Source organism: Petaurus breviceps, unplaced genomic scaffold, assembly GCF_028583685.1.
Source record: "Petaurus breviceps papuanus isolate PSGF00001 unplaced genomic scaffold, PetGlider_PUasm1.0 90686, whole genome shotgun sequence".
Lineage (NCBI taxonomy): Eukaryota > Metazoa > Chordata > Mammalia > Diprotodontia > Petauridae > Petaurus > Petaurus breviceps.
Genome location: NW_027187309.1, coordinates 2,478,001 through 2,490,009, shown reverse-complemented (window position 1 = coordinate 2,490,009; position 12,009 = coordinate 2,478,001).

Genomic DNA, 12,009 nt, shown 5'->3' with positions numbered 1-12,009 from the left:
TTTTGTGGTAGAGAGTGACCCAGATTTGGGGGTGGGGGTGGGAAGAAGGATATGCTCTTAGTATACTATCTTAGTAAATGCCTTTTCTAAAAGCTAATTGAGGCCGCTGGTTGATTATTAACAGGAAGAAGAGAGTTTTCGAATGACAGTACTAGAAACCCAGAACATCAGGATCACCCCTAGAGCTCTGAGAGTGGTAACAACTATACGTCTGGGACCTCAGCCTTCCAACACAAGTGTACAAGTAGGAATTAGGAGTAGCTGCTAAAATTAGAATAGAAGATTTCCAAGTATGCTTAATGAAAAAAAACAGAGCTGGTTAGAATTCTGAAACACCATCAGAAGAGATGAGAGAATCCTAGAAAGGATTACCTGGAGCAGCCAGGTGGCAGGAGGAGGTAGGCGGCACAGCAAATTGAGCTCTGGGCCTGGAGTCAAGAAGACCTGAGTTCAAATGTCACCTCAGACACTTACTAGCTGTGTGACCCAGGGCAAGTCATTTAGCCCTGTTTGCCTCAGTTCTGTCATCTGCAAAATGAGTTGGAAAAGGAAATGACAAACCATTCCAGTATCTTTGCCAAAAAAAAAAAACCCAAATGGAGTCACAAAAAGTCAGGCACAACTGAAATGACTGAACAACAACAAAAATGCATGTAAGTGGCTAAAAAGAGTTTTTAAATGATCTTGTCTTTACATAATTATAGAGGAAAAAAGACAATTGTCCCTTCAGAAACCCATTGTCCTCAAGGATCACAAAAAAAAAAAATAAAGACAAAAGTCAGGTTGGCAAAGGGGGTAATGGCTTTGTTCAATTTTGCTGGTTTTAAGGGAGGAAAGAAAAGGGAATGAAAACAGTACTCCGGGGACGAAAAAGAGGAAGAGGGTAGAACTTACTATTTCTCACAATTGTGGTACACCAGAAGTAAAATCTAAAAAAGATGGGAGTAAGAAAAAAGAGCATCTCATGAAACTTATTCTTATGAATTGGGCAAAGAGAGCTAAATATACATACACAAAAATTTCTATAGAAATACATTAATTTACCTTTTTAATTTTATTTTATTTTTCAGCTAAAAGTAATTTATTTCCCCTCCTTCCTATTCCTATAAACTTGTAATAAATAAGCACTGTCAAGCAAAACATTCCTACACTGCCCATTTCAAAAAATTTGCATTTTATTCTGCATCTTGGATCTTTCACTTCTGTCTTAGGAGGCAGATAGCATAAGTCTCTAAATCATGACCTTTATTAGAGTTGTTAAGTATTTCAAAGTTGTTTATGTTTACAATGATGTTTTGTCATTGTATAAATGGTTTTGCTCACTTCACTCTACAACAATTGATGCAAGTCTTCCCGGGTTTCTCTGAAAACATGATTTTTTTTCATTTCTTATGGCATAAAAGAAAAAAGTTAAATTCAAAAAGGGAAAAATATAGGAACAGGCAAAAGAAGGGACTTAAGAGGGAAAGATTTGGAAAGGAAGTAGTTAAAAGCAAAACAAACTTCAACTTCAAAGAGAAGGACATAAACAGGGAATTTAAAGGAGATAAAGTATAAGAACTAGAGCTGGGTATCTGAGCAGGCTGAACAAAGGAGGGGTAGAAAAGTAGAATCACCATTTCAATTATCAATGTCCAATGTTGAACTCATTCCATATCTTTCCTCACTTCTTTTTTATTCACAAAGATGAAGGCATGGGGCAAAAAGAGGTGAAAAGGTGAGAAAATATTTTGGAGAGAAAACTGCAATTAACAACCATAACCTATGAATGGAATGAACTGACCCATAAAGTGGAAAACTGAGTTAGAAAGTAGAATTTAATAATATGTTGTTTAAAAGAAACATTCTTGAAAACTCAAGAGTCACACAGAATTGAAATGAGGTGTTAAAGCAGAATTTATCATGCTTCAGATGAATTTTCAAAACCAGATATAGCAGTCAGAACTTCAGACAAGCAACAGTAGCTAAACTACATTGTTCTTAATGGCACCATAAATAATGAAACTATACTAAATAAATATATGAATATGTGTATATATACATACATGTACATAAACACACATAATAGACAAAAATGACATAGCATCCAAGTATTTAAAGGAAAATATATTCAGTTTACAGTGAGAAATCTATAGTAATACCATATTTTTGTCCAATTCTTATTACTTCTGATTTGTCACTCTGCCTTGGTCTTCGAAGGCAAAAAGTATTTGAAAGGGGGTCCAGGGGAAGGTGACAAATGACTCCACTCCTCCTTCCTCTTATATATCTTAAAAAGAGAAAAGTAGGTTACCTCTTCAGAGCTGGCCTTAATCATCCATAGAATGACTTCAAAAGCAAGGACACTACTTTCTCCAAATCTTACCCTTTTTGCTGATGACTCAAAGTGTTTTGCTAAGGAACAAACCTTTTCACTGAAATAGAAATGGGAGTAAGAAGGTAGAAGGTATATGCCAATAAAAGGGAAAAGGTATAGATAGGAATATGCAGACTTCACAATTTTTCCTAAGAGTGACCCTATTTTCATCTAAGCCAAGGTATTTCATGTCCTTCAAGACTGACCAAGTGAGTATACATCCCCACTGTACTAGTTTCAGAATCTTATTTGTTGCTTTGTGACATATGTGTTATTTTCACGCTGATTAGAGTAATAAAACTTTTTCAGGAAGCTTTTTTCAGTCCAACCATTTTTGTGCCTTTGTTTTGCAAAATAATAGTGATAAGCTAACATTTACAAAGTGCTTTTTAAATAGTATCTCAATTGATTTTTCACAAGAACACTGGGAGATAGGTGCTATTATCATTCCCATTTTACAGACAAGGAAACTGAGGTTGGGAGAGGTTAAGTAACTTGACCAGGGTCATACAGCTAGTAAGTATCTGAGAGAGGATACTCAGGTATTCTTGACTCCAGGTCCAAAATCCTATCGACTACATCACCTAGCTGCCTCAAAAGAAAGAGAGTCTTAGTATGCTCTCCCTGCTCCCTGGATGTATGACTTTTTTAAGCCATTTGTTTGGCTCAGACCCAATTGTACCCATACATCATAGTTCTAGAACTGGAAGAGGCCTGAGAAATCACTGGAGTCCAATCCCTTCATTTGCAGATAAGAAAGCAATGACCCCTGACTATATGATTTATATCAAGTTGTTTTAAGTAATCTTTCACCCATTCCAACTGCATTGTTGTTTTTAATCCATCCCTCTATACCCAATTCTGTATCTAAGCCCATATCTATCATAGTTGATATTTTTTGGTAAAAACTGAACTTTTTAGAAAATTCCTCAGACAGTAAAAGCACCTGCCTTTCTGCCTCTCATGAGCTACCTATCAACTTTCTATTTGTCATTATCAATTGGTTTTTTGTTTGTTTGTATTTTAAGGAGCTACATACCATTTTCAACTGACCTTATGTCTTATGGGAACCAAGGCCCAGACAGCAAAGTTCAAGACAGGCCTGGGAATAGATCCCTTGTGGGCAGCAAAAGCTGTAGTAGTAGTGTCCTTTTATGTCTCTCCAAATCAATAAAACTTTTATGACCACATCTCCTTCTTAATCTTAACAAAATGAACTTGGTGAAGGGGAAACATAGATCTTCCTTCCAAATGGCAAAGTCAAGACCCTATTAGTAAATGCGGTCTTAGGCACTGAGCAATGGCTATGTAATGGTGCCTGAAGGTTTTTCCATTTTTGTAAATCAGAACAGAGTTTGTTGCCAAGTTCTCTAAGGTTCAAACATGCTTTAAACAGACGTCGTGTTTACAATCTGTTTTGTGTGCCTGACCTCCTTGCTATTCTTCAAGGAGATGAGGATATTGGGTTCAGCATGCCTGGACAACCTGTCTTTGTAGCTACATTTAGCTGTACTTCCATCTGAGAAGGAAGTTTCCTGGCTTGTGTAGGTCAGCAAGACCCGTGATGGAAGACAGTGTGATCCTACAAAGTTGTCTTGGGTAAATGGAAAACATGAAGAGGACACTAGGAACAGAGACCCAAAGATTGACAGGCATCCCAAGTCAAAGGTGAAGGTTTGTGTTATTCTTTTTCCATTACTTCTTTCAGCATTATAGTGGCAATATGCCAGCTCTGTTCCTTGTTAAAATTTAAGATTATATGAAGAGACAACTGTAAGAAATAAGAAACTGACAAAGATTCTGGATCATGCCTTACATTCCTTACTAGATGTGTGTGCCAGGTAACTTCAAACACTTGCTTAGGGATTAGTAATGGTATCTTAAAAGTGTCAGAACTATGCCTTTCTCATAATAGGATCACAGATCCAGAGCAGAAGTCCATGAATCTGGGGTCCATGAACTTTAAAATATATATATAGATGGATAAGAGATAACTATATCTCAATATAATTGGTTTCCTTCATAATCCTAAGTAATTTATTTATGTATTCAAAAACACTATTCTAAGGAGTACATAGCAAGTCACTTAACCCCAATCGCCCTCCAAAAAGAAAAAAAAAAAGCATGACATACTTTCTCATGTAGATTCATCTTACATGATTTAGCCCCACGTATTGATAGGTTTGTAATCCCTTCTCAAATCTGAATTCATTTGGGGCAGCTAGGTGGCACAGTGAGTAGAGCACCAGCCTTGGAGTCAGGAGGACCTGAGTTCACATCTGGCCTCAGACACTTAACACAAAAACTATCCGTGTGACCTTGGGCAAGTCACTTAACCCCAATTGCCCTACCTTCCCCCCTCCAAAAAGCAAAATAAATAAATAAGAATGTGGATTCATTTGTAAGTAGCTTTAATCTGTAAGAAATACAATTGGAGGAGACAACTACTCCTGTAGGATCATGGCTTAGTGAGAAGGTATATTACTGCATGTAAACAATTTGACCAGCTGTCTGATTCAAGGCAGGATTTAGGAAGCAGGACCCAGGAAGCAAACAGAACATGCCAAGAAAAGATTTGAGTTTGAAAATGCTTAATGGCTCAAGATTATAACCAACATAATCTTGGGAGCATGTGCTATAAATGTGGCAATTATAACATAATGGAAATGGAATGAAGGTTTAAGAGCTCATGCCACTGGCACTGGTAACTGTCAAATGCAGAGTCCTAGGCAAACTACTTATGACCTTAAGTGTGGGAAGGAGACCAAAATACTATTGGTTCTCTTAGCAGATTAAGCTGCAAAATGTCAGGTCTGGGCTGAGTGATTAGGAGCCTTAGAGATCAAATATTCCAAGAGGAAATTAAAGTCCAAAGGAATCAAGTTATTTGCCCAAAGTCACACAACAAAGTGAGGCCTAGAAACCAGTTCTCCTTGGTTTCAGCTTGGTGCCTGTTCCTCTCCTAATATTTAGAAGCTTATTTAATAACCTAATATTTAATAATTAATATTTTGAAGTTATGAGAGATATTTAATATTTAAAAGTTATGACTTCTTAGGTATCAAAGCCCTGACTTCCATTAATATGTATATTTTAGATAACTAACCCCCCTCATTTTCCTTCCCTCAAAACAATATAATTACATTAATTATCTTCTAATAAATGTTTCACTACACTTACATTTTATCTTACAAAATCATTGTTACAGAGATTTATTGTTTTTCTTTTTTTCTTTTTTTAATTTATTAATTTGTTTGTTTCCTTTTAGTTTACAGGATTCAATTCCACAATTCCTTGAATTTCACATTTTGTCCCCCTCCTTCCCCTCCCTCCCCCCATGGCGGCTTATAGTCAAGTATAGGATCTGTAAATACTTTCACATTATACATTGGTCAGGTTATAAGGATGGATTGTACCAGCTGGAATGAAAAATGGTAAAGAGGACATAAAACCAAATAAGAGAACGAAAAAGATCAGGTATTTTGCTTCCACCTGGATATAAACTTAGTTCTTTCTAGTTCTTTCTCTGGATGCACATTTTTCTCTCCATCATGCATCTTTTGGGGTTGACTTATATCCCTGCATTGCTGAGAAGAGACCAGTCTATCAAAGTTGGTCATCACACATACGTTGTGTCTGTAAATGTGTACAAATTTCTCCTGGTTCTACTCTTCTCACTCAGCATCAGTTCTTTTAAGGCTCTCCAGGTAAATATGAAGACTGCCTGCTCCTCGTTTCTTATAGCACAATAGTATTCCATAACATGCATATACCACAACTCGTTCAGCCATTCCCCAATTGATGGGCACCCCCTTAATTTCCAATTCTTTGCCACCACAAAAAGAGCTGCTATAAACATTTTTGTACATATGGGTCTTTCTCCCATTTCTATGATCTCTTTGGGATATAACCCTAGAAGTGGTATTGCTGGATCAAAGGGTATGAAAGTATTTATAGCCCTTTGGGCATAGTTCCAGATTGCTCTCCAGAAAGGCTGGATCAGTTCACAACTCCACCAACAATGCATTAGTGTCCCAGTTTGCCCACATCCTCTTCAGCATTTGTCATGTTCCTGTTTTGTCATCTTAGCCAATCTGACTGGTGAGATGTGGTACCTCAGAGTTGTTTTGATTTGCATTTCTCTAATGAATAGTGAATTAGATAATTTCTTCATGTGCTTATAGATAGCTTTAATTTCTTTCTCTGAAAACTGCCTGCTCATATCTTTTGACCATTTATCAATTGGGGAATGACTTGTATTCTTATAAATTTGACTCAATTCTCTGTATATTTTAGAAATGAATCCTTTGTCAGAAACATAGGTTGTAAAGATTCTTTCCCAATTTCCCACCTCCCTCTTAATCTTGGTTACATTGGCTTTGTACAGAAACTTTTCAATTTCATGTAGTCAAAATTATCCATTTTACATTTTATAATGTTCTCTAATTCCTGTTTGGTCATAAAGTCATTCCCTCTCCACAAGTCTGATAGGTAAACTATTCCTTGTTTTAGCAGACTGCTTACAGTATCAATCTTTATACCTAGATCACGAACCCATTTAGACTTGATTTTGGTATATGGTGTTAGATAATGGTCTATGCCCAGTTTCTGCCCATACTATATTCCAGTTTTCCCAGCAGTTTTTGTCAAATAGTGAGTTCTTATCCCAAAAACCATGGTCTGGAGGTTTATCAAACACTACATTACTATAGTCATTGACTTCTGAATCTCGTGTGCCTAATCTATTCCATCGATCCACTCCTCTATTCCTCAGCCAGTACCAAGTAGTTTTGATGACGGCTGCTTTATACTACAGATTGAAATCTGGTAAAGCTAGTCCACCTTCCCTAGCATTTCTTTTCATTAATTCCCTTGATATTCTGGACCATTTATTCTTCCAAATAAATTTTGTTACTATTTTTTCTAACTCTATAAAGTAGTTTTTTGGTAAATTAATTGGTATGGCACTAAATATATAATTTAATTTAGGTAAAATTGTCATTTTTATTATATTAGCTTGACCCAGACATGAGCAATTGATATTTTTCCAATTAGTTAAATCTGACTTTATTTGTGTGAAAAGTGTTTTGTAGTTATAGATCATACAGGTCCTGGGTTTGTTTTGGCAGGTGGATTCCCAAATATTTTATAATGTCTACAGTAACTTTAAATGGGATTTCTCTTTCTCCTTCTTGCTGTTGAATTTCATTGGAAATATATAGGAATGCCAAGGATTTATGTGGGTTTATTTTATATCCTGCAACTTTGCCAAATTTATTTATTGTCTCAAGCAGTTTTTTACTTGATTCTCTAGGATTCTCTAAGCATATCATCATATCATCTGCAAAGAGTGATAGCTTGGTCTCTTCTTTGACTAACTTGATTCCTTTGATTTCTTTTTCTTCTCTAATTGCTACTCCTAACATTTCTAGTACCAGATTGAATAAGAGGGGTGATAGTGGACACCCTTGTTTCACCCCTGATCTTATGGGAAATGCTTCTAGCTTCTCCCCATTACATATAATACATGCTGATGTCTTTAAATAAATGCTACCTATTATTTTAAGGAAGGCTCCATTTATCCCTATACTTTCTAATGTTTTTAATAGGAATGGATGTTGTATTTTGTCAAAAGCCTTTTCTGCATCTATTGAGATGATCATGTGGTTTCTGATAGTTTTAATGTTGATATGATCAATTATACTGATGGTTTTCCTAATATTAAACCTTCCTTGCATTCCTGGAATAAATCCTACCTGATCAAAGTGTATTATTCTTGAGATAAGTTGCTGTAGTCTTTTTGCTAATATTTTATTTAGAATTTTTGCATCTATATACATGAGGGAGATTGGTCTATAATTTTCTTTCTCTGTTTTATCTCTTCCTGATTTAGGTATCAGTACCATATTTGTGTCATAAAAAGAATTTGGTAGGACTCCTTTTTCATTAATTTTCCCAAATAGTTTGTAGAGTATTGGAATCAATTGTTCTTTAAATGTTTGATAGAATTCACTAGTGAATCCATCTGGCCCTGGAGATTTTTTCCTAGGGAGCTGACTGATGGCTTGTTCAATTTCTTTTTCTGAGATGGGATTATTTAAGTAATTTACTTCCTCTTCAGTTAATCTGGGCAACTTGTATGTTTCTAAATATTCATCCATTTCCCTAAGATTGTCAAATTTATGTGCATACAACTGGGAAAAATAATTCCTAATTATTGTTTTGATTTCCTCTTCATTGGAGGTAGATTCACCCTTTTCATTTTTGAAACTCATAATTTGGTTTTCTTCTTTCTTTTTTTTATCATATTGACTAAGGGTCTATCAATTTTGTTGGTTTTTTCATAAAACCAGCTCTTGGTTTTATTTATTAGTTCAATAGTTTTCTTAATTTCGATTTTATTAATCTCTCCTTTTGTCTTCAACATTTCTAATTTAGTATTTAATTGGGGATTTTGAATTTGTTCTTTTCTAGGTTTTTTAAATGCATGCCCAATTTGTTGAGCTCCCTTTTCTCTAATTTAATCATGTATGCACTCAGGGATATAAAACTTCCCCTAAAAACTGCCTTTAATGCATCCCACAGATTTTGGTATGTTGTCTCATTATTATCATTCTCTTGAATGAAATTACTGATTGTTTCTATAATTTCTTGTTTGACCCACTCATTCTTTAGGATTAAATTGTTTAATTTCCAATTAGTTTTTAGTCTGTCTTTCCCTGGCCCTTTATTGCATATAATTTTTATTGCATCATGATCTGAGAATGATGCGTTTAATATTTCTGCCTTACTGCATAGAATTGTGAAGGTTTTTATGCCCTAGAACATGGTCAATTTTTGTGTATGTGCCATGAACCACTGAGAAGAAAGTATATTCCTTTTTATCCCCATTCAGTTTTCTCCAGAGATCTATCATACCTATCCTCTCTAAAATCCTGTTCACCTCCTTAACTTCTTTCTTGTTTATTTTGAGGTTGGATTTATCAAGTTCAGATAGGGGGAGATTAAGGTCTCCCACTGTTATAGTTTTGCTATCTGTTTCTTCCTCTAATTCCTTTACCTTCACCTCTAGGAATCTGGATGCTACACCACTTGGTGCATATATGTTAAGTAGTGATGTTGCTTCATTCTCGATGGTGCCTTTTAACAGGATATAGTTTCCTTCCTTATCTCTTTTAATTAGGTCAATTTTTGCATTTGCTTTATCTGAGATAAGGATTGCTACCCCTGCTTTTTTTTTACTTTAGCTGAGGCATGATATATTTTACTCCAACCTTTTACCTTTACCTTGTGTGTATCCCTCTGTTTCAGCTGTGTTTCTTGTAAACAGCATATTGTAGGATTATGATTTCTAATCCATTCTGCTATCCATCTCCGTTTTATGGGAGAGTTCATTCCATTCACATTTACAGTTATGATTGTTATCTGTTTCTTTCCTCTCGTCCTATTCCTGTCCCTGTTAATGTTCATATTTTCCCTCCCTTCTCCCTCCCCCCCCTTAATAGTTTTCCTTTTGACCACCACCTCCCTCAGTGTTCCCTTTTCGGCCCCCCTCCCTTTTCCTCCCCTTTCCCCTTACTACTTCCCTCCCTACAAACCACTCCCACCCCCCTTTCGTAACCCTTTCCCCTTCCTACTGCCTGTAGGATATTGTTATACTTAATGAAGTATGCTATTTTTTCTTCACATCAAGAATGACAGGAACAAATCTCATGCGAAGCTCCTCTCCCTCCCCTCTTTCTCTCTAAAATGATTCTTTTTGCATTTCTTCTCTATAGTGTCCTATGCTTAACTGGTTGTTATTCCCTCCTTGTACCAGAACCAATGAGGGAAAAGCTCATATGCTTCCCAACACGCTCCCTTTTTTTCCTCTGCAATACAGTTTTTATGCCTCTATGAGTGGCATAATTCACCCTTTTCCACTTCAACCATTCCCTTTCTTCCATTGCAGTCCCTTTGTAGCCCTTAATAAGATTTTTTTAAATCATCATTTTGTGTATTTTATAGTCATACCCTCTACTTGTCTATAACCAGTTTGCTCTTATCAAATAGCAGGGGGTGTTTGTGTGTTTGTGTGTGTGTGTGTGTGTGTGTGTGTGTGTTCTCCTTGTTTACCTTTCTAAGTCACAGTTGAATCTCATAATTGGAGGTTGAATTTTCCATTGAGTTCTGGCTTTTTTATCAAGAAGGTCTGAAACTCTGTTATATCATTGAATGACCATCTCTTTGCCTGGAAGAATATGCTCAGTCTCGCTAGGTATGTGATGCTTGGTTGTAACCCGAGCTCTTTTGCCTTCCTGAAAATTGTATTCCACTGCCTCTGATCTTTCAGTGTAGAGGCTGACAAATCCTGTGCAATCCTCACTGTGGACCCTCCATATTTGAATTGTTTCTTTCTGGACGCTTGAAGTATTTTCTCTTTTATCTGGCAGTTCTGAAGTTTGGCCACAACATTTCGAGGATTTTTCAGTTTGGGATCTCTTACAGCAGGTGTCCAGTGCATTCTCTCGATTTGTATTTTCCCCTCAGGTTCTAGTATCTCGGGGCAGTTTTCCTTAACGAGCTCTTGGAGAATGTTGTCCAGGCTCATTTTCTTATCATAATTTTCTGGTAGGCCTATGATTCTCAGATTATCTCTCCTGGATCTGTTTTCCAGGTCAGTTATTTTTTCTTTGAGGTATTTTACCTCTCTTTCTAATTTTTCATTTTTGTTGTTTTGCTTGGCTAATTCTTGGTTCCTCATAGAGTTATTTGTTTCCATTTGTTTAATTCTGGTTTTTAGCAAATCATTTTCCTTGGTTAATTTTTGAAGCTCCTTTTCCATATCATACACTTTTCTTTTTAGAGAGATGTTTTCCTCATTATAATGTTTTTCGAATTCTGCTATTTTCGTTTTGAGAGAATTATTCATTTTGTCTTCCATCTCTCTCATTTTGTTTTCAAAGTTCCTTTTGATCTCATCTAGGAGAGCCTTCTGTGCTTGGGAGCCATTCCCTGTTGAAGTTTCAGCTGTGGGTGTGGAGTCCACATTGGCTCTCTCTGAGGTTGATTCCTCCCTCTGAGGATAGTAGGACTCCAGAGTCTTTGTCTTTGTAGTCTGCTTTGTACCCATTTTGAGGCAGGGTCCTAGCCACGCCCTTCCTCTAGGATCCCAAGCCTTTATTGTAGAGGGTTTTGCCCTGGGCAATAGTTACTATGTTTTCAGGGTCAGAGGCGGGGTTTGGAGCAAGTGGGGTTCACTCTGTCATCATCATCTTTGGAGGTCCTGAAAGGGGCTTTTTTTTTTTAATTTCTGTGCTATGAAGTGGTAGCCCCAGGAGTGTTTGCTGTCCAGTAAAGGGGCCCCTGTATTTGCTTCTTACTTTGCTCTTTCCAGTCCCAGACCTTTGGTGCTAGGCCTGGTAGTGGACCTTGTGGTTGGTGGGAAGACTTGCCCTCTGAGTTGATCAGGCCCCTTCCAGGCCTGCGTCTGCTGCGCCACGCCTTCCCGGCCTGCATCTGCCCGATTTATTGTTTTTCCTAAGGGACATACACTCATTTTATCCCTGGGAAAAGTTAATAAACTATATATAATCTTTATATCAAAGGTTCCCCCCTGACACAAAGGGCCCCAGAATATAGTGGGAACTTTCCATTTCTCTGGCTTGACAAAT